This window comes from Oryctolagus cuniculus, chromosome 4 (genome assembly GCF_964237555.1).
Source record: "Oryctolagus cuniculus chromosome 4, mOryCun1.1, whole genome shotgun sequence".
Taxonomy (NCBI): Eukaryota; Metazoa; Chordata; class Mammalia; order Lagomorpha; family Leporidae; genus Oryctolagus; species Oryctolagus cuniculus.
Genome location: NC_091435.1, coordinates 64,968,694 through 64,992,120, shown reverse-complemented (window position 1 = coordinate 64,992,120; position 23,427 = coordinate 64,968,694). Strand labels below are relative to the sequence as shown.

General features: G+C 40.9%; 1 pseudogene; it reads right to left on the bottom strand.

Annotated features, from left to right (window-relative positions):
* Window positions 1–18,232, bottom strand: part of LOC100352430 (CXXC motif containing zinc binding protein-like) — a 67,786-nt pseudogene extending 49,554 nt beyond the window's left edge.
* Between the last annotated feature and the right edge of the window lie 5,195 nt (window positions 18,233–23,427).

The window sequence follows — 23,427 nt, the reverse complement described above, 5'->3', positions numbered from 1 at the left end:
TCTCCAGACTTGCTCTGTGGAAAGGCAGTCACCAGCTGGCTAATAAAGACTCCTAATGTGACCTCAAAAGTCTCACTGTGTTTATAATCTGTGTGCCCCACAATGCAAACAAAATGACAATGAGATATTCCCTCACCCCAGTTAGAATGACTATCATCAAAAAATAACAAACGCTGGTGAGGTTGTAAAGAAAAATATACTCAATTATACTGTTGGTGGGAATGTTAACCTGTACAACCATTAAAGAAGACAGTATGGAAGTTTCTCAAAAATCTGAAAATTGATCTTCCATATGACCCACTCCTGAGAATTTACCCAAACAAAATGAAATCAGCATATGAAAGAGTTATCTTTACCCTATGTTTATAGCAGCTCAATTCACAAAAGCTAAGATATGGAATCAACCCAGATGTCCATCAACTGATGACTATATAAAGACTATATAAAGAAAATGATGGAATACTACTCAGTTGTAAAAAATTGAAATTCTGTCTTTTGCAATAAGATGGATGCAGCTGGAGACCGTTATGCTTAGTGAAATAAGCCAGACCCATTGTCTCAATGACATTTGTGTTACTCCAGATCATCTTTAAGGCTTTGGATCAAAATACAGAATTCAGTAGCACTAGTATGGTGCTTGTTTGGCTCTGACTACATCCTCTCCAAATCACCCTGCCTTTTTCTGGAGGATGTCTGAAGGTGGTTTGTACAGACACTTTCAGACAGTGTGCCAGCTCCCACACAGCACTTGTCATGGCCTTTTTCTGCTTCACTTTCTAGCATGAAACCCATGGTCAGGGCATATCCATGGAAGGGCACACCTGCAGAGCCTCAGGTGACTACTGCTGCTGTTGCTACACATCCCGTCACATGAACCAATAATGCCCACCTGGTGCTCTTTTGTCTTCTCCAGGTTTCCTATAGCACGGTCAATTCACTGCACAAGAATTCTAGTGAGGAGTCCATGATCCCACAGTAATCTGAAATGAAACTGTCTTTTATCTCTCCAAATCTAGCACCATGCTGCCAAGGGCCCCTGGAAGGACGCAGAATTATCCATTTATTCATCCTTTAGCCAGAGCTAGAGATCTCAGATTTGAATTTCCAGGGTTGGTGAAAGAATTTGACTGTCTCACCAAGAGTTGTCCTTGTGGCAAAGGGAGCAGGTAAGGTGGAAGGACAGCATTTAGCACTGTTCAACTATATCACAATTGCTCCCCATATGCCAAATGAGGCTCAATGCCCTACAGCACAGTCAGTCTTTGGCATTTTTATGTTTGACCAGGGAGATAAGGATGGTTTTATTTATTTGTGTATTTATTTATATTGTAGGCATTAATTAAGTATCTTTGGGTCTGCTTTTTAAAAAACATTTGTAGGCCCGCGCCACGGCTCACTAGGCTAATCCTCCGCCTTGCGGCGCTGGCACACCGGGTTCAAGTCCTGGTCGGGGCGTCGGATTCTGTCCCGGTTGCCCCTCTTCCAGGCCTGCTCTCTACTGTGGCCCAGGAGTGCAGTGGAGGATGGCCCAAGTGCTTGGGCCCTGCACCCCATGGGAGACCAGGAGAAGCACCCAGCTCCTGCCATCGGATCAGCGCTGTGGGCCGGCCGCAGCGCGCTGGCCGCGGTGGCCATTGGAGGGTGAACCAACGGCAAAGGAAGACCTTTCTCTCTGTCTCTCTATCTCACTGTCTATTCTGCCTGTCAAAAAATTTAAAAAAAAATTTGTATTTCATTTATTTGAGAGAGAGAGAGAGAGAGAGGGAGAGAGAGAGAGAGAAAGGCACTCTGGTTCACTCCCGCAGGACCTGCAATGGTGAGGTGGTGAAGCTGGGTCAGGTCAAAGCTGAGCCATAACCTACTGCTACTTAGTGTTGCATTGACAGGGATCTGGGATTAGGAGCAGAGCTGACACTTAAACTCAGGCACTCGAATATGCAGCACAGATACCCTAAGTAGTGTCTTAACCACAAGGCCAAATACCTGGCCCTATAAATGGTTTTATAATTTAATTATTGCAAAGAACAACTGCTAAAAGAAAAATATACTACACACAAAAACCTCAAATATTTACCATCCAGTCCTTTACTGAAGGAATGTATGTACCCTTGTTCTAGAAAGAAAACAAATTGCATCTATTAGAAGTGTGAATGATGACAATGAGTGACATGAACTACAAAATTGTAAACTATAAATCAGTTCTGTTTGTTTTGCAGCTGTATTTGAATCTTGCATTCTTCATCACAATGGGCACCAAAAGCCCAGAGAAGTGAACATGACCTCATGCTGACTTGTTCCTGCTGGATCACACAGTGGGGTTCTGCCTCCAGCCAGCATGCCTTGTGCAGAAATGGTCTTAGTGCTTTGCCCTGTCCTCTGTCCTCTCACATTTTTTCCCATTATTCTAATCAACAGAGAGCACTCTGCATTGGTGCTCACTGAAGATCCTCTGCCTAGAATAGAGATCCATAAGATTATCTGTAAATAGACATTTGGGAGTCTTGACCCACTTATTTTCAGCTGTGCCATGAGATGAATAGATAGATCTTGAGATGTAAGCCATTTACACTCAGAGGCTCCTGCCACATGTGAAAATAGATTTGATTTCTGTTTACTTTGATCTCAATTTCATTTAGAATCCATAAGTATAAGTATTTGCTACCTCTTTGATACAAGCAAAATTTGATAAAAATTAAATTCAAAATTTCATAAGAAACTTTTTGGAAATTGAAGGATAACTTTTAGTTTATTATCATTTCCTTTGAAATATAAATTTCTGTGACCTTTTAAGCTGGTTGTTTGCTAGCTCATCATTGGTAGATAAAGGTTACATATGCCAAAATATCCCAGGGTGAAAGGAAAACAAAATCTTTGTCATGTGCCACTTTTATTCACTTGAGCTTAAATTTCACTTTTGTTTTCCAAATATCAATTAAAATGATAACAAAGTAGTATCTTCTTATATCTGAGAAGAAAAAGGAAGCTTCAACATTAACTCAATAAACTCTTCTTATTTTCTTGATGCTAGATTGAAACAATAAGAATTGTGATACCAATGTCACAAGTGTGCTTAAGTTTATCTGTGCGTTTATTTCCCCTTTGCTTTTTCTAAGTAGAATGGGGAGAGCATTTCCTATAAAAAGTGCCACCAGACCCCTATCATTCAATTCCTGTTGCTTCTGTTGTGTGGATTGTGATTGGCCAATTTTGTTTCTATGATTCAAGAGTCTCATGAATCATAGCATCAGTTTCTCACCTATCCTTTTCACAGACATTTAAAGAGATAATGTGATAATATCTGTATAGTGTTTTATGGTTTTGGGATGAAAGATTCTTTGTAGTATATGAGGACAAGTGATCTGCAATAACATGAGGATTTACCAGGAATTGATATTGGAACTGCCTCTGAGAATGCAGAGTAGAAAAAGGACCGGTCTAGGTGGCTGATAACTATAAACAACCCATCGCCTCGTCTGATTTGATTTTTGACTCAAACATCTATTTAGTTGTCGCTCCCCCTCTTCATGGAGGAACGACACAGGACCCTGCGCTGTTCTTTCGTCTGCTCGGCCCTCCCCGGGTTTGCTGCTGGTTCTTCCCGGGTTGGCTACTATCCCTTCCACCTCCGTGGAAGGGCAGTTCCCCCTGGCCACATTCCCCACTTCCGCAGGGGAGCGGCACACCGCCGGCCGGCTCTTCTCGGGGGCTGCACAGGTGTTCCCTTAGATGTTCCCCTTAGATGTTCCTGGTGCATGCCGTCTCTCTCCTCCTTTATAGTCCTCCTCCGCCAATCCCAACTCGGCTGCCCACACGCCGAGTACGCTGCTCTCCTCCAATCAGGAGCAAGTCCTACAGTTTATTGGTTGAACTGGAGGCAGCTGTGCAGAAGCTGTTTACTTCTCTCCCAGCGCCATATTGTGGGAGAGCAGATGCATAGAATAAGTCTTAATTCCAGTAACTCAGTCTAGTCCGGATTGCTCCCCACATTAGTTGTTTTTCAAACATGAGCTTATTTTAAATCTTAGGTAAAAGAGGAGATTGGGTTTGATGAAACCTTGCCACATATTAGGAACAAATACTTCTGACAAATACAGTAATCATCTCTTCCACCTTTGCAGAGACCTCCTTTAAACTTTCCTCCATTAGAGCCTGTCATGAAGCTTCTCTCACTTAAGCACAGTAGAATTTAAAAACCAAACAAAAATACCTGGATTGATATGGTGCTTTCAGAAATAAGAAAATAAAAATTATGGCACAAACTCTCCTGAATGACTAGACCAATCAATGCTCATACTCATCATATATAATATTCTAGCTGATGCCCATGGCTGCAGAATATTTATTGCTCTGTGATTTACTGGCATACTTTCTTTTACCATTGAATTATATTTACCAAGATTCTATTGTGTTCATCCTTGAACTAGAATAGTTCAAGCATTTGTTTTTGCAATTATTTAACTTAACAAAAATTTCTAAAACTTATTAATATACAAATTTGAAAGAAAACTATCCTTTGAAATAAAAGCTATGAATGTTCAGGAAAGGAATATATAAGTGAATCTAAAATATAATTACTGTTGGATTAGATGTGGGCAGGCATTTTGCATTCAGACTGAGAAACATAGTCTAGTTCTTCATTGATCTGAAAAAAAGCTGAAACTGGAAATCGTAGAGCTGAAGTATATGTATATTTTAAGAAAAATAATATCAAACAACAATCAATTATACCATAGTAAAAGAAAATACCAGCAAAAGAATAAGAAAAGGTGGAAATTATCAGATGTAGACATAGAAACATGATTGAATCTTAAAAACATAGAGCAAGATAGAAAAAAGCAAGAAACTGAATAGTATTATGGTGCAATAGGATGTGTATCCTTCAATTTATATATATGAACCAAAGATACAAATTTTTAGGAACTTAAACAAAAACATATGGATTAAATATGGAGAATCATTGCCTTTAGAGAAGGGAAGAATTGGGAGTGGCAAAGGATAGAAACAGATTGATAAACAGTAAATTAGAGAAAACTGTTGCTTTGATCAATAACATTGATTTATTGTGAACTGAGGGGTATGACTAATTCACCCCTCTCTGACAGATGTTCCTCTTCCTGCCATCTCCAAAAAGAATAAACCAAAAGAACAAGAGAGGTGACCACAGCATTCAAGGAATGAGTAACAGAATTTTGCAATTTGGAAAATAGATGGATCAGTGGCAATTATTTTAGCAGATGAAATAATTTGAAATAGCAGTGCTTTTAATCAGGGAAGAAGAAGCAAACTAGTTTTCTACTGCCAAACCACAACAGATAGGTGACACCAGATATGTCTGATGACAATGGAGGCATATATGACTGAGATGGGACTGATTAAAGTCTGCTCAAAGATCAGTTAAAACTTGGGTCGCCTTCCCTAACCTATGCAGTTAGGTAGCTCCCCTCTCTCACTGTTAGGGAATTGGAGAAGTTGATATTCTGCAGTAGAAGACTAGATGATGATCGTTTGAGGTGGGAAAAGGCCTTTCTCAAAACAGTAAATAGAGAAATTGTGCATATGGAATGTATGGTTCTTTAGATCCCCTTCCCAATTGTATCTTACAAACATCTAGGTCTCCACATATCACTTTCCTCTTCATGTTGGACATTTGGAAATCTGACAAACCAAGAGACAAGGCCTCTGGAGAGTGAGAACTGGGAATCTCTCAATGAAATGGCCAAGGTCCTGCCTTATCACCTGTGATGAGCAAGCTCTCCCAGAAGCACAGAGAATTCCTGTTTTTTTTTTTTTTTTTTTTTTGTTGTTGTTGTTGTTGTTTTTAAGATTTATTTATTTGAAATGGAGAAGGAAGGAGACAGGAGGAGATGAAGGGAAAGAGAGAGAGAGAGAATATCATCCATCTTCATTCTTCAAAATGGTCTCAAGAACTGGGCCTGGGCCAGGATGAGGCCAGTAGTCAGGAACTCCATCCAGGTCTCCCCTGTGGGTAGAAGGAAACCAAGCACTCAGCCATCATCTAGTGACTTCCCAGGTACATTACCTGGGAACTGGATTGGAAGCAGAGCAGCCAGGACTTGAACAGGCATTCTGATAAGGGATGCCAGCATCACAAGAGGTAGCTTAACTCAAGTCACCACAATGCTAGCCCCAGCACAGATCTTTCAACAAACTTCCTGACGACTCTCTGTGTGGGTGTGGGTGTGTGTGTGGGTGTGAATGGGCAGACAAGGATCATCACAAACCAGAAAGAAGAAACCAGTTTTGGACAGTTATTTTTCATAAATAATATACATATAGAGTCTGAATTACTGATATCATTGAGTAATTCATGCCTTTTTCTCTTTAACTTGTCTAAGATTTTGCCAATGATCCTCCAGCGAGTAAGGACCCAAAGAATTGTTCCCTGATATCAGTGTCCAACATCCTATTGGCTACAAAGATCTCAAAGTATTCCCTTCAGGAGAGCTCTCAGAACTTAAAAATGGAGACCCAATAGATTCCTTTGTGCTGAGTTCTGCAGCCGTTGGTCTGCCCGCATCACGTTATCATCAACAAGAGACCTCCTGCAACAATATGGGGCTGCAGGTTGGACTGAAAGGGAACGCAGAAATTGCATTTGCTTCAGAAATGTCCTGACTGATATCTAGATTATTCTGTTCTCTGCTATTCTGAGTGTAGATGGCTGTGTGTGAAGGAGCTTGTGTGTGTGTGTGTGTGTGTGTATCCATGTGTATATGCATACCCATGCTCTACTCCAAACTGGGGAATCCTTGTCAGGCTTTGTTTAAGGACAGGCACCAGGCTGCTGGGACACTTTGCCTTTTCTCCTTGAGAAATCAGTAGGCTAAGCAGTTGGAACCCCAGAGGAGATATATGTCTTGTTTGCTAAGCTAAAAGTCATCCATGTGACTATCAAGCAGGAGGCTACAACTTTTGTCATTGGTGAGCATTTTTGTTGATAAATTAATGCCTGGATACAACCTCCAGAGAGCATGTGCAGTTTTACTATAGAAGGAAGGGCAGAGAGAAACAGAGAGAGAGAGAGAGAGGCTTACGGAGGGACTTTCTTATAGTTTTGGCTTCTCCCATTAATCTTCCTTTGCGCCCATGATGCCCTTGTGCACTGTTATCATTGGCAATGTAAGCTGGAGGTACCCTTGCAGGATGATTGAATTGTCAAATTTCCTTTTCTTAGCCTCCCATGGAAAGTACAAAGACAAATGTTCCTGCTACAGACAGAAAAAAAGCCCTCCTGAGTTTTTTTAGGGAGTATATTAATCATGTTTTTCTGTCTGATGCCTTGACATCTGGGGCCTCGCTGCCCTGGAGGCACTTTGACAGGGATAGCCAGTTCCTAGAAATGGTAAATAACTTGGCTTGCGCATGTCTCCCAAATGCAAATCAACCAATGCAGAACCCATATTTCCAAATACATTCTTTATCAGGCTTTCATACTCCAGGATACTATCCACCTGCCTTAATCACTTCAGGGCCATGCCCTAGACAACTTGGGCAGCCCTTGTACCCCAAAGGCTAACGAAATTGTTCAAACTACTTCTAAGCTTGCTTGCATTGTCTTACCTGCTTCTTCTTACAGAAACTGTATTTCAGGCTCTTGCTTATGAATTCCCCATCTCACTGTCTCCTAACTGATCCTGGTACTTCCCTGTGATAGCTCCTCCACAGCATACTTCCTTCCCTTGGGAATTATGACTGACAGACTGTCTTGTCAAAAGAAATCATCTCTTTATCTCTCTTGATCTGTTGACATCACCAAACCCAAATATTAATAAAACTAATTAAAATGGTACCCTGACAGGCAAATCACAGTGTGTATGTGTGTGGTGGGCAGGGTGGGCAGGGGCTGGGGTGACAGGACATGGCTGAATAGAGTTTACACAAGAGAGAGAAAAAGAAAGAGTCCCTGAGAGAGAGAAAGAGAGAGAGAGAAGTTTGTGGGCCTGCGTTTGTGGTTGTCATGCAACACAGGTACACATATGCTTTTTGGAGTAAAGACACTATACAGATAAGACTGCAAAAACTAAGGATGGGAAGCTTCCAATTGCATTCAGCTTCTAATTCTGGACTAATGAATTTGAACATTGAATGATTTGTTTGAGCAAGAGAAAATTATCATTAAAGCAATATTTTCTGAAGTAGTAGTTACGAAGTTTGGAAAGAAGAACAAATTGGAAAGAGCTGCCTTATGAGGTAGGAGTACTGGGAGTGAACAAACTCAAGCATAGATCAGTTGTTTGTTGGATGTGGTCTATTGCAAATATAAGCAAATCAGTAGAAGTTGAGGTCTGACATTTTGCATTTCTAACAAACCAAGGATGGTAATGTTGCTGCTCCCCCACCACTCTGAAGGTTTTAAGAAATGGAGGAATTCTAATTTCACTTACTTGATTTTTCCACTTCTCATGCTGAGAAAACAGATTGAAAATTTGCATTCAACATCAGCTTGAGCTGTTTGGCTTGTCCCTAGTTGTGAAACTTGAATTCCAGAATACCAGGTCAAACCAGGCAAAAAGGATTATGCACAGCCTCTTGCCTTGCAATTACCTTACCACACACTGAGTTAATGGTGGCAAGCAGAAAATAAGCACAAGATTCTGAAAAGACCAGAGCTAGACTCGAGCCTAGACATTAAAAAAAAAATTGGAGTCTCCAGAGAGAGATAAAGTAAAGGATCATGGGATTAGTTTTGTTTTTCTTAAGAATATAGTGTGGCTCTATTTGAGTATAGAAGTGAATCTCATCACATAATCTTAAACTTTCCATGAAACTGCATGTGAACAAGTATATTCTTAGATCATTTTTTCCTAAGGGCTCCTTTGAGATCATGAAGATATGGTCATACAGGAAATACTTAATCAGAACCATTTTATTTATTTTTTCTTTTTTTAACTTTTATTTAATAAATATAAATTTCCAAAGTATAACTTTTGGATAGCAGGTTTTTCCCCCCATAACCTCCCTCCCACCATCAATTATCTTTATATACAGAAGATCAATTTAGTATATACTAAGTAAAGATTTCAACAGTTTGCACCCACACAGAAACACAAAATGTAAAGTACTGTTTGAGTACTAGTTATAGCATTAATTCATATTGAATAACACATTAAAGACAGAGATCCTACATGTGGAGTAAGTGCAGAGTGGACAGTGAGAGAGAGAGACAGAGAGAAAGGTCTTCCTTTGCCGTTGGTTCACCCTCCAGTGGCCGCTGTGGCCGGCGCGCTGCGGCTGGCGCACCATGCTAATCCGATGGCAGGAGCCAGGTACTTCTCCTGGTCTCCCATGGGGTGCAGGGCCCAAGTACTTGGGCCATCCTCCACTGCACTCCCTGGCCACAGCAGAGAGCTGGCCTGGAAGAGGGGCAACCAAGACAGAATCCGGTGCCCCAACCGGGACTAGAACCCGGTGTGCCAGTGACGCAAGGCGGATGATTAGCCTAGTGAGCCGCGGCGCTGGCTTACTATTGTTGATTTAACAATTGACACTCTTATTTATGACGTCAGTAATCACCCTAAGCTCTTGAAATGAGCTGCCAAGTCTATGGAAGCCCCTTGAGTTCGCCAACTCTGATCTTATTTAGACAAGGCCATAGACAAAGTGGAAGTTCTCTCCTCCCTTCAGAGAAAGGTACCTCTTTCTTTGATGTCCCGTTCTTTCTGCTGGGATATCACTCTCAGAGAGCTTTCATTTAGGTCATTTTTTTTTTTTTTTTTGCCAGAGTGTCTTGGGTTTCAATGCCTGAAATATTCTCATAGGCTTTTTAGCCAGATCTGAATGCCTTAAGGGCTGATTCTGAGGCCAGAGTGAATCAGAACCATTTTAAAAGTACTTCAGAATCACAATTTTTCATCTAAGGAGTGTTTTTTTCTCTGTGTACCTTTTTGTGTACATTTAATTCCTTAACATGGTCACTTTTATAAACTTAGTTAAAATTATTATTTTAATCACTCATCAGAAACTGTTAACATGTCATTTTATCTGTTGAAAAGGTGTGAACATTATTTTACAGAGGAACTGAGATGAAAGCTATTGGTGAACAGAATTACTCTTCCTATGAGATATAAGAAAAAGGTGATTATAAATAATGCATGGTGAAGCTGACATGCAAAATCAAAATGATGTTGGATTTTAAGAATGTGAGTAGGTCTTGTGATTTGTTTTATAAAAAGTATTTTTCTTATAGAACTGTAGAATTTAAGGAGCAGAAAGTATTCTTTGAATAATGTATTCCATTACCTTCAATTTTGCAAATGAAAATCTCAGAACATTTGAATGATTTGCTCATGACCACTTGGTATATTAATGACAGGGTTAAGAGTGCAGTTCTCTCCATGCAGTTTTGAAGTATTTTGATAATCCCCTACTGACATATTTTGGAAAATCGATATATCACCATCAGTAAGATTAAATATTATCTCTTATTGTGTCCTATTATTTTATTGGAGAGACACAAGGAAAATATTTATGTATTTCCAGAAAGCTTTCCTGGGAAGGTTGGAGAACAGGTACCAAAACACAGTTAGATATAAGGAAAAACCTCTAGTGTCCTTGAACTCAGTGGGTTGAACATAATTCAAAAACTGTTACATATTTTATGAACAAATAGAAGATAAGTGATCCAGGACTCCAAACACAAAATAATGACACATAGAGGGAAATATTAACTGCTTCATTTTGATCAGTACACATTATATACACATACTTAATTATCAGATTCTAGCCTATAAATACCATGTACAATTAAAAGAGTAGCATTAGGGGCTGGTGTTGTGGTGCAATCAGTTGAGCTACTGCCTGTGATGCTGGCATCCCGTATGGTCACTGGTTGATGTCTTGGCTGCTATACTTCCAATCCAGTCCTCTGCTAATGTGCCTGGGAGAGCAGTGTGAGATGGCCCAAGTGCTTGGGCCCGTCCACCCATGTGAGAGACCCAGACTGGAGATTCATGCTCCTGGCTTTGTCCGGGCAGGCTGCTGCATCCATTTGCAGAGTGAATCAGTGGATGGAGGATTTCTTGCCCTCTGTTTCCCTCTCTCTACAACTCTGCCTTTAAGATAAATATAAGTCTTTTTCAAAAAGAGTGATTTTAAAAAAACATAAAAAGAGGACTTTATGGTGAAAAGAACTTTAGTTTGTCTATAAAAATTTGGGAAGTAAATGAGTAAGCAGAAGGTTGAAGTAGGGGTCTTGGGACCTTAAGGTGACAATATTAGTTGAAGGATGAAAGGCAGAAGTAGCAGGAAATAATACCAGGACCTGAGAATATTGACTGGCTTAGAGTGTTGCATAACAGAACTGGGTGAGAGGGTGGGATCAGCTATAAGAGAGGTAGGGAAACTCAGCAGGCATTTGTACTTGATTGCCATCAAAATAGATGACCAGAACCAGCGGTGTGCTTGGAGCCAGCTCGAACCACCTGATAAGAGTAAGTTACATTCTTCTCATCCCAGCTTGGAGTTTAGTGACATCACATTTGTAGCTTAAAACGCCATGGTGGGAACATATATTACATGGAAATCAGCAAACACTACAAACCAGAGATTTTTTTTCATCTTCCTGGAGAGTCAATGCATCAGCATAACCAGAAACACTAACCATAAAATGGAACTCCATATTCCTTCAGTAACTAGGTTAGAACAAGCATGGGAAAACATAAATTGAGAGGACAGATAGGGAGATGGGATCTGCTACCCTCCAGTCTCAGGAGAAGTTGTAGAGGGATGCAATTTTCAGAGTAAATGCTGCATTTTAATTTGCAGCATCCAGAGAGACTGCCTTCCAGCTCATTCAGTCTGGGGCCTACATAACCCTGAATTTTTCACACCTTGACTCAACTCTAAAGCATTTTAGGTAGGAAGAGAATGAATACCTTCATCAAGAGAAGAATAACTAAGAAAAAGTCTACGCATTGAAAATAATTCTGTTACATTAAATTCTAACTCCTATATGATTTTAATCTAAAAATGACTCTTGTTTACTCAGTTGTGTATAAGGCTCTCATCCTACTTCGCATCACAATTCTCATCCCATTATCCACACGTCACTAGCAGCAGCATGATCATTTATTTAACGGTTAACCTAAGCCAGGCTTTATGCTAGGCATTCAATAATGATTTATTAGATGGTTACTTTGTGACAGTCTTGTGCTAGATCAGTGGTTTTCAGGATTCTTGGTCTCAGGAGCCCTTTGTACTCTTATAAATTACTTCAAGTCCCAACGGGCTTTGATTGTGTGGGTTATTGATATTAACTGTATTATAAACGAAAAATGAACCATTTAAAAAGATGCATTTAGAAGTGGGCATCTGGAATAGCATTTGAGACACCACTTGGGATGCCCACAACCCATATCACAGAGCTTGAGTTTGAGTCCCAGCGTTACTCCTGATTCCAGCTTTGTGATAATGTGAACCATGGGAGGCAGCAGATGATGGCTCAGTTAGTTGGGTTTCTGCCACCCATGTGGGAAATATGGATTGAGTTCTTGGATCCTGGCTTCTGTCTCTGGACCAGGACCCATTGTGGGAATTTGGAGAGTGAACTAACAGATGGGATTTCTCTTTCTGTCTGTCTCTCAAGTTAAATGAATAAATAAAATGATAAAAACAAACTCATTAATTTACTTAATAATATAAAACCATTATGTGTTAACAGAAACATTTGTAAAAGACCTCTATTTTCCAAAATAAAAAATACAGTGAGGACCATGACATTATTTTACTGCTTTCCAAATCTTTTTAATGTATGGTTTACTAGAAAGCAGTTAGCTTCCTTTATTTTCTTTTATGTTCTGTCTGTTACCAGAAGTTTCTGTAAACCTCCACTTTACACCTAAGTAAGACTAAGACTGGTGAGGCCAAAAATTTCCTAATATTTCCACTAAAGCAGTTTTGATCTCATGGAACTCCTCCCAGAACCTTGGGGACTCCCCAGAATTCTTTAGACCATACTTTTAAAAAAAATTTTTTTTTTGACAGGCAGAGTGGACAGTGAGAGAGAGAGAGAGACAGAGAGAAAGGTCTTCCTTTGCCGTTGGTTCACCCTCCAATGGCCACCGCGGCCGGCGCACTGCACTGATCCGATGGCAGGAGCCAGGTACTTATCCTGGTCTCCCATGGGGTGCAGGGCCCGAGGACTTGGGCCATCCTCCACTGCACTCCCTGGCCACCTCAGAGAGCTTGCCTGGAAGAGGGGCAACCGGGACAGAATCCAGCGCCCTGACCGGGACTAGAACCTGGTGTGCCGATGCCGCAAGGCGGAGGATTAGCCTACTGAGCAGTGGCGCCGGCTTAGACCATACTTTAAAAGTTGTTACATGAAACTGCATATCTAAATTGTGTAGCCTAAGCCTCTCCTACCTTCACGGAACTTACTTTGTTGGGCTACACCATTTATATACACCATTTATATACTTTTTCATTTAAGCCCACAAAACCTCTGTGAGATAGCTACTTTTACTGCTTCTCTTTTCCACAAAAGGAAACAGGGACAGAGAGGAACAAAGAAGTCTAGAATGCAAAGGTGTTATTGGCAGAACTCAAAGTGGTGGAGCTGGGACTCAGTGTAGGTCCCTCTGAGCGCAGAGCTGCTGCTCACTTTGCTATCCAACTTGCCTCCCACAGCAACATGCACAGAGGAATGTTCACTACTTGCTTTTTAAAATTCTAATTGGATAGGGAAGTTAAATCATCTTTTGAAGGGATCCTTCATGCAACAATTTCTAATATAGCTGCTACTACTATTATTCTGCAACAACAGAAAATATTATGCCACCTCATGTCATTTTTTGGAAAGATGGAAAATGCACTCTGAGAATTTGGGAGGGAAGTAGAAGAATGTTCTTGATGGAACTGTCCAGAAACCTGCAGCTTTTGAAATGAACCCAGAAATGTTGGGGGAGAAAATGCACCTGATGTTTGCAGTCAGCCAGCAATGGGAGCTGCCATAGCCTGCAGGACTCATTATGTCTCCAAAGACTCCGCCTGAAGAGACATGGTGGAATAAATTTATACTTTTTCTCTGGTCTATTCAGCTTAGACAATAAATTTGGGTGCTACCCATCAGATTTATGGGAAATAATATCTTATAGACATCCTTATTGTCAGATTATCTAGAGATAGTACAGGCATTACCTGTGACATCATCATAATTTATTGACAAAACATTTCTCAAGAGTTCTTTTTAAATGTGCTTATCTTTTGAAGTCTACAGAGACAGACAGAGAGAAGAGACATACAGAAGGAGAGAGAGAGCTGCCATCTCCTAATTCATTCTCCAAATGCCCCCAAGCCAGAAATTTACTCAATCCACTCTTCCACGTAGATGGTGGGGGCATAACTACCTAAGCCATCATTGCACCTCCCAAGGCACACATTAACAGGAAGCTGGAATTGGAGGAGGACCCAGGACTGAAACCAGGCACTCTGATATTGGATGTGGTGTCCCAAGCAGCATTTTTAAAAATTTTTTTCTTTTATTAATAAATATAAATTTTGAAAATACAACTTTTGGATTATAGCAGTTTTTCCTCCCATAACTTCCCTCCCACCCATGAACCACTGCATCTCTTACTCCCTCTCCTATCCCATTCTTCATTAAGATTCATTTTCAATTATCTTTAGATGCAGAAGATCAACTTAGTATATGCTAAATAAAGATTTCAACAGTTTGCACCCATACGGATACACAAAGTATAAAGTCCTGTTTGAAGACTAGTTTTAGATTAATTCACATAGTACAACTCATTAATGACAGAGCCTACATGGGGAGTAAGTGCACAATGACACCTGTTGTTGATTTAACAATTGACACTCTTATTTATGACGTCAGTAATCACCCGAGGCTCTTGTCATGAGCTGCCAAGGCTATGGAAGCCTCTTGAGTTCACAAACTCTGACCTTATTTAGACAAGGCCATAATCAAAGTGGAAGTTCTCTCCTCCCTTCAGAGAAAGGTACCTCTTTCTTTGATGACCCCTTATTTCCGCTGAGATCTCACTCATAGAGATCTTTCATGTAGGTCATTTTTTTTTGCCACAGCATCTTGGCTTTCCATGCCTGAGAAACTCTCATGGGCTTTTTAACCAGATCTGAATGCCATAAAGGCTGATTCTGAGGCCACAGTGCTGTTTAGGACATCTGCCATTCTATGAGTCTGCTGTGTATCTCGCTTCCCATGTTGGATCATTCTCTCCTTTTTAATTCTATCGGTTAGTATTAGCAGACACTGGTCTTGCTTATGTGATCCCTTTGACACTTAATCCTATCATTATGATCAATTATGAACTGAAACTGATCACTTGGACTAGTGAGATGGTATTGGTACATGCCACCTTAATGGAATTTGCAATCACATGGCATGTTTCTAGCTCTACCATTAGGGGTAAGTCCAAGTGAGCATGTGTCTCTTATTCCCACTATTATTTTTTTTTAACAAGATCAATTTTCAGTTAAATTTAAACACCTAAGGGTAATTGTGTGTTAATTAAAGAGTTCAACCAATGGTATTAAGTAGAACAAGAAAATACTAAGAAAATAAAATAGTAAGCTGTTCCTCAATAGTCAGGACAAGGGCTGATCAAGTCATTGTTTCTCATAGTATCAGTTTCACTTCTATAGGTTTCCTTTTAGGTGCTCAGTTAGTTGTCACCGATCAGGGAGAACATATGATATTTGTCCTTTTGGGACTGCCTTAATTCACTGAGCATAATGTTTTCCAGATTCCTCCATTTTGTTGCAAATGACTGGATTTCATTTTTTTTTACTGCTGTATAGTATTCTATAGAGTACATATCTCATAATTTATCCACTCTTCTGTTGATGGGCATTTAGGTTGATTCCAGGTCTTAACTATGGTGAATTGAGCTGCAATACACACTGAGGTGCAGACAGCTCTTTTATTTGCCAATTTAATTTCCTTTGGGTAAATTCCAAGGAGTGGGATGGCTGGGTTGAATGGTAGGGCTATATTCAGGTTTCTGAGGAATCTCCAGACTGACTTCCATAGTGGCTTGACCAGTTTGCATTCCCACCAACAGTGAGTTAGTGTTGCTTTTTCCTCACATCCTTGCCAGCATCTGTTGTTGGTAGATTTCTGTATGTAAGCCATTCTAACCGGGGTGAGGTGAAACCTCATTGTGGTTTTGATTTGCAATTTTCCTGATGGCTAGTGATCCTGAATATGTTTTCACGTGTCTGTTGGCCATTGGATTTCCTCTTTTGAAAAATGTCTATTGAGGTCCTTGGCCCATCTCTTAAGTGGGTTGTTTGTTTTGTTTTTGTGGAGTTTCTTGATCTCTTTGTAGATACTGGTTATTAATCCTTTATCAGTTGCATAGTTTGCAAATATTTTTTCCCATTCTGTCGGTTGCCTCTTCACTTTCCTGTTTCTTTTGCAGTACAGAAACTTCTCAATTTGATGTAATCCCAATTGTTAATTTTGACTTTGAATACCTGTGCCTCTGGGGTTTAGATCTTTAATCCACGTTGAGTGGATTTTTGTGTAAACTGTAAGGTAGTGGTCTTGCTTCAGGCTTCTGCACATGGAAATCCAGTTTTCCCAGCACCATTTATTGAAGACTGTCCTTGCTCCAGGACTTGGTTTTAGATCCTTGATCAAATATGAGTTGGCTGTAGATGTTTGGATTGATATCTGGTGTTTCAATTCTGTTCCATTGGTCTATCCATCTGTTTCTGTACCAGTACCATGCTGTTTTGATTACAACTGCCCTGTAGTATGCTTTGAAATCTGGTATGGTGATGCCTCTGGCTTTGTTTTTGTTGTACAAGATCCAAGCAGCGTCTTAACCAATGTGTCAAATACATCCCCTCTCAGATTTTTTTTAGATTTTTAAATTTTATTTATTTGACAGAGTTACAGGCAGTGAGAGGGAGAGACAGAGAGAAAGGTCTTCCTTCTATTGGTTCACCCCCCAAATGGGAGTTATGGCCAGAGCTACACCGATCTGAAGCCAGGAGCCAGGTGCTTCCTCCTGGTCTCTCATGTGGGTGCAGGGCCCAAGGACCTGGGCCATCCTCCACTGTACATCCCAGGCCACAGCAGAGAGCTGGATTGGAAGAGGAGCAACTGGGACTAGAATCTGGGGCCCATATGGGATTCTGGCGCTGCAGGCAGAGGATTAGCCAAGTGAGCCATCCTCTCAGTTTTTAAAATAAAATTCTTTTTATATAATCTCTGCTTTCTCATACCTGACGCAGTGTACACAAACTTCTTAGATGGAGTTTCATAGAACATTTTAAAAACTTTCGAGATCTGGAAAGGTGTTCAAAGGTCAATTTTTTTTTCTCCAGAATTAAAGTACTGGAGAAAAAAGGGCATGAGCTTTGGCATCGCAAGACTGAAAGTTTAAGTGCGGCTCAGCCAATGATGAATGGTATAGACTTGGGTAACTGACTCTCCCTTATTAGCTTCAGATTTCTCATTTGCAAATTAGAGAATACACAAGCATCTTCAGTGGAACCATTTGAGGCTCAAATGGGGTTCTAAAGGAAGGGCATAATCCAGTTCCTTGCTATCAAAGGCAGATGTTAAAAAGATCTTTCTTCCCTTTTCCCTGCTACATACAGTGACTGTGTAATTTATCATTCCAAATGGAACATTCTTAAGAACAAAGAAGGCTCATTTAATAATCACACCTGGGCAACAGACATCATCTCTACCATCCTGGGAAAAACCGGTGCATGATCACTCACTCTTCAAGCAACGTATTCTGGAAGGCAAGTAGATGTTTTGTATTGACAGAGTTGTCCTTATTGTCTTCTTTCACTTAAAAAGATAGATATTGTTTTTAAGAACAGTTTTAGAATTACAGAAAGATGGAATGGAGCGTTCCCATACAACATCATCCCCGCACATATAATTTTGCCTGTTAACATCTTGCATTAATGTGGTAAGTTTGTGATAAAACCTTGGCAATAAAGGCTCCCTCACCCCTTGCTTAACAGTGAGTTTCCCTTAGTTGCCTAACACACTATAATCCCATAATGACCTCTGTATGCTATCCAATAATAGTTATCTTTACTAAAATTCTACTGGACTATCTTTTATAGTTCTCGATAAAACTAGACAGAACCAGCTGCAGCCAGCATTGTGCCTGGAATCTGCAGAGTGAATCAGGCTGACTGCAGAGTTACCCTGTGGCTCACGGTAATGTAACTGACACAACTCCCGTGATGTTTCGGCAGCCATCTTGGAACAAGTAACTCATGTCAAAAACATAACTTTTTAAAATTTTATCTAAGTTACACAAGGTCCACGTGTTTCATATATATAGATTTAGGAACATAGTGATACTTCCCATTTTACTCTCCCTCCCACCCATGCTCCAACCCTCTTCCTCCTCCCTTTCCCATTCCACTCTTAGTTTTTACAAAAAGCTGCTTTTAGTTAATGAGTGTAATGTTAACCCTACACTAAGTAAGATTCCAACAAATAGTATGAAGAAAAAAAACCACTGTTCCTCAACAGAAGAGACAAAGGCTATGCACAATCATGGAATTTCAAAATGTCCACTTCACTCTAATACATTGCATGTAGGTACTCTATTAGTTACCTCAGATCAGGGAAAATATATGGTATCTGTCTTTTTGGAACTGGCTTATTTCACTAAGTATAATGGTTTCCAGTTGCATCTATCTTGTTGCAAAAGACAGGATTTCTTTTCTTTTTTACAGCTGAGTAGTACTCCGTGGTTTATATATACTCTATAACTTCTTTATCCAATTAACAGTTGACAGACATTTGGGTTGATTCCATATCTTAGCTATTGTGAATTAAGCTGCAGTGAACATGAGGATATAGATCACTTTCATATGCTGATTTCTTTGGGTTTGGGTAAATTCTCAGGAGTGAGATGGCTGGATCATATGGTAGGTCTATATTCAGATTTCTGAGGTGTCTCCATACTTTCTTCCACAGTGGCTGCACCAGAAAAACTTGATTTGTTAATTCTCATCTTAATTCTCTTTACCTGTTATTTTGCAATACATAGTTAATTTATTCTAACTCCACAAATTCCCAAACCTCTCTTAAATGGGGAGGTGGTTTTTGGATTTTGTTTTGTCTCCTACAAAGGCTGCCTTATAATAATAAAAGCTTCTCTTTCTCTGATGATACAGCACCTGGTGTTTGTTTTCTTTCAAAGCACATGTGCAGAGTGGGTCCATTGAACGGCAAAAGTTACAATTAATGAAGCAATGCTGGAAGATTATAACTAACTAAAGTCGAGAGTTTACACTAAGGTTCACTCTTTAACAAAAATTCTTTTATTTATTTGAAAGGCAGAGAGAAAGAGAGAGAGAGAGAGAGAGAGAGAGAAATGTTCCAGCTGCTGGTTCACTCTTCAAATGGCCCCAGTGGCCAAGTCTGGGCCAGGATGAAGCCAGGAACCTAGAACTCCATCCTGGTCTCCCATATGGGTGACAGAGGGCTTCCCTGGTGTATTAGCACGGTACTGGATCAGGAGTGGAGCAGCTGAGACTCAAATAGGACTCAAACCCACTGCCTGGGTTCACTCTTGTGTTGTAGTTTCATGGATTTTAACAAATGTGTAGCTTCATGCATTCACCATTACAGTATCATACAGATTACTTTCACCCTTAAAACTCCACTATACTCTACCAATTCATCCTTCCACAACCCCAATTCTCGGAAACTACTGATTTTTTTTTATCTATGTAGTAATTCCTTTTCTTTTTTCTTTTTTAAAAAGATTTATTTATTTGTCTGAAAGGCAGGGTTCGAGAGAGGCAGAGAAAGAGAGGTCTTTCATCTGCTGATTCACTCCCCAAATGGCTGCAATGGCTGGAGCTGGGCTGATCTGAAATCAGGAGCTATGAGCCTCTTCCAGGTCTTCCACGCAGGTGCAGGGGCCCAAAGACTTGAGCCATCTTCTATTGCTTTCCCAGGCCACAGCAGAGAGCTGGATTGGAAGAGGAGCAGCTGGGACTAGAACCAGTGCCCATATGTGATGCTGTGGCTTTTACCCACTGCACCATAGCACCACCCCCCCACCCCACCCTGCCATGTCTTTTCTTAACTTGATAGCTCATTTCTTTCCTTTTCTTTTTCTCTTCTCTTCTCTCTTTCTTTTTTTCTTTCTTTCTCTCTTTCTTTCTTTCTTTCTTTCTTTCTTTCTTTCTTTCTTTCTTTCTTTCTTTTTGAGAAAAGGTAGAATTATTGAGCACATTGAAAGGAAGCAGCAGGGGTGAGGCAGGCTAAGTAGAGGCTAACAACAGCTGCAACATGGACTGTATTCTGAGGGCTATACCTGTGGTGGCATCCCTTTTTAGTTAGGGTGACCATTACCATATGCTTACAAGGAAGCAGCAAGGTGGACAGCCGGAGGTTGTCCATTAAAATAAGCTCATGTCTTTTCATTGCTGAATAATATTCTACTGTGTGGATTTACCATGATTTATTTATATATTCATTAATTGAAGGAAATCTTGGTTGTTTCCTGTTTAGGTCAATTATGAATAATGCTGCTAATAAGAATTAATATGTAGGTTTCTATGTAGATATAATATTTCAAGTTAATTGGGTAAAAATCAGGAACATTGGGCCTGTAGTGTGGTAAAGTGAGTTAAGCTGCCTCTTGCAATGCCAGTATCCCATATGAGTGCCAGTTCAAGTCCTGGCTGCTCTACTTTTTCTTCTTCTTTTTTTTTTTAAGATTTATTTATTTGAAAAAGTTACACAGAGAGAGAAGGAGAGGCAGAGAGACAGAGAGAGGTCTTCCATCTGCTCGTTCACTCCCCAATTGGTTGCAGTGACTGGAGCTGCGCCAATCTGAAGCCAGGAGCCAGGAGCTTCCTCCAGATCTCCCACATAGGTGCAGAGGCCCAAGGACTTGGGCCATCTCCTACTGCTTTCCCAGGCCATAGCAGAGAGCGGGATCAGAAATGGAACTGCTGGGACTTGAACCTGCGCCCATATGGGATGTCGGCAGTGCAGGTGGTGGCTTTTCCCACTATACTACAGCCCTGGGACATTGGCCATTTTTCAATTTGTTTTTCTATTTCCCTCAGGTCATCAGTAATTCCTGTAGGCCTCCATATACTACCAGCCACTTCTCAATGATGTAAACCACTTTGTGTTTATATTAGTGAAATCATTTCCCTGAAAATGAGTCTTTAAAATGCATCAGTTATGATTCACCTGGGGCTGGCAGTATGGCACAGCAGGTTAAGCTGCTTCCTGCAGCACTGGCATCCTATATGAACACCGGTTCAAGTCCTGGCTGCACTACTTTACATCTAGCTCCCTGCTGATGTACCTGGGAAAGCAGTGGAACATGGCCCCAGTAGTTGAGATCCTGCCACATACGTGGGAGGCCAGAATGATGCTCCTGGCTACTGGCTTCGGTCTGGCCCAACTCAGACCATTGTAGCCATTTGGGTAGATCCATTGGGCAAATGGAAGATCTCTCTCTCTCCCCACCCCCAGTTCCATGTTTTCCTCTTTCTGTAGCTCTGCCTTTCAAATAAATTAATAAATCTTTTTTTTTTAAAAGCAGTCCTAAACACCAACAATAAGGAAGAATATTATGATTATTTCTTGTCAGATAAAGAATTATACAGTCTGCAATCCAATTGTTATTTTGAATTATTTTTCTTTCAAACTAGAAAGTAATAGAATCTGTAGGTATTAATATGTAAGTTTTCATGAGTTTTATTAAAATTTCCAAGTTTTGTCACTTGAGAAATGAGAGAAAACTGGAGAGACATGAGAGAAGCATTTTCCAACTTATTAAATATTGTGGCATGTCTTGGTTGTTTGTCGGATGTTTTGTCTGTTTTACTTTCATCAGAACAACACTAACTGATTTTCTCTTTTGCATAAAAATCTTCAATTAGAAAGTAAGTCTGTTGCATCCTCTGGTCTGCTTTAACAAAAACCAGGAGGAAAAGAAAGCTAGGCATCAGAAGCAATGGGTGGCAGGCCTATTAAGGGCTGTTCTGTACAGTGATCTGCCCTCAAGAAGACCCAACAGGCCAGTCCACTGCAGTGGCTTTCAACGTGGCAAGCCTGGGCTTCAGCAGAAGTCAGCTTGTGAACAGCCCTGGCAGCTCTGCCAAGAGTTGGATCACTGGAAATGGACCTGCCCTGGAGTTGAAGGACGACCAGGTCAGAGCCACGGATCTTATTGGCTCTAAGCTGAAAAGCCCTTCACTTCAAAGTGACCACTGCAACTGAGGAAATGGCCAAGTACGGTCAGTAACACTGCAGGCAGAACTGTAAATTCCCTGTTAGAGATGCCACCTGCCTTTAGCTGGCCAGCTCTCCTCCCAGGCCAGGTAGGTAATGGAAGTCAACAGGGTGCCTTCCCCAAGGAGGTTCACACCTCCCTTAGGATGTACCCTATGTAAAGAGATATAGGTCTGGGCCTAAAGCCCACCTGATTATTATCAAGCCCCTTCTGTCAGCTTCTATCTTCCCCTCAGTCAGAAAACTTATTTGTAGCTTAGACAGCACCTTTCTTAGCTCCTCTAATAATGACTCTGTCCTTTGTTCTAGACCCTGCCTAGCCCACTTGGGCCTCATTCCTTTGTAACCATAGCCTCTACTCTACCACCAATGGCTCTACTCCCAACCTGTGTGTACTGATGGTCCTCTTCCCCACTTAATGTTGTATGATTGTTCACAATTTCTCTACATACAAACCCTGCTACCTGAAAAAAGTTAAGTGGCCTTTCTCTCAGTCTTGGCTGGAATCAGCTTTAAGCCACATCCATCAAACTGTCCCCACAAGGGTCCAGAGACCCCCCCCCCACCATTTCCTCACCTCTATAAAATCCTCTCATTACCTGGTTAATACTACTCTTAGGGTCATTGGTTTCTATTCTCACCCTGTCTTCTATACTACAGTGTCTAAGTGTTTACAGCAGGTGATAATGGAACAAACGAAGGCCTTCAGCAACCAGGCAGTCAACCAAATGCTGCTACAGGGATATACTCGGCTCCCCACCCAGGAGACAGCGGCCTGAGACATCGCCCCATGCCAGCGAAGAGTACATCATCGCCCCATGTCAGCAGGAAGTAGCTCTAAAGACAGATCATCGTCCCTCTACCCCTCCTGGACTTTTGGGACTAATATAATCCCATATAAACCCTGCTTTATAAAAAACAAAAGGGGGGAATGTTAGGAAACTGGCGCAGTTGTAGCCAGGTGGCTGCATGGCCCAGCTACCTGAGCCAGGCTCCAACCCCATCCTAATGGGATTCGCTGCTCCTGCTTCCCTGCCTGCCTCAGGCGAAGTTTTAAAAGGGCCTGTTCCTGAACAGGCTCTCTTGGCTCTTGGTTCTTCTCTCTTGGCTCTGCTCTCCTCTCTCCTCTTCTCTGCTCTATCTTCTCTCCTTGCTAGCTCCTCTCCTCTCTGTCT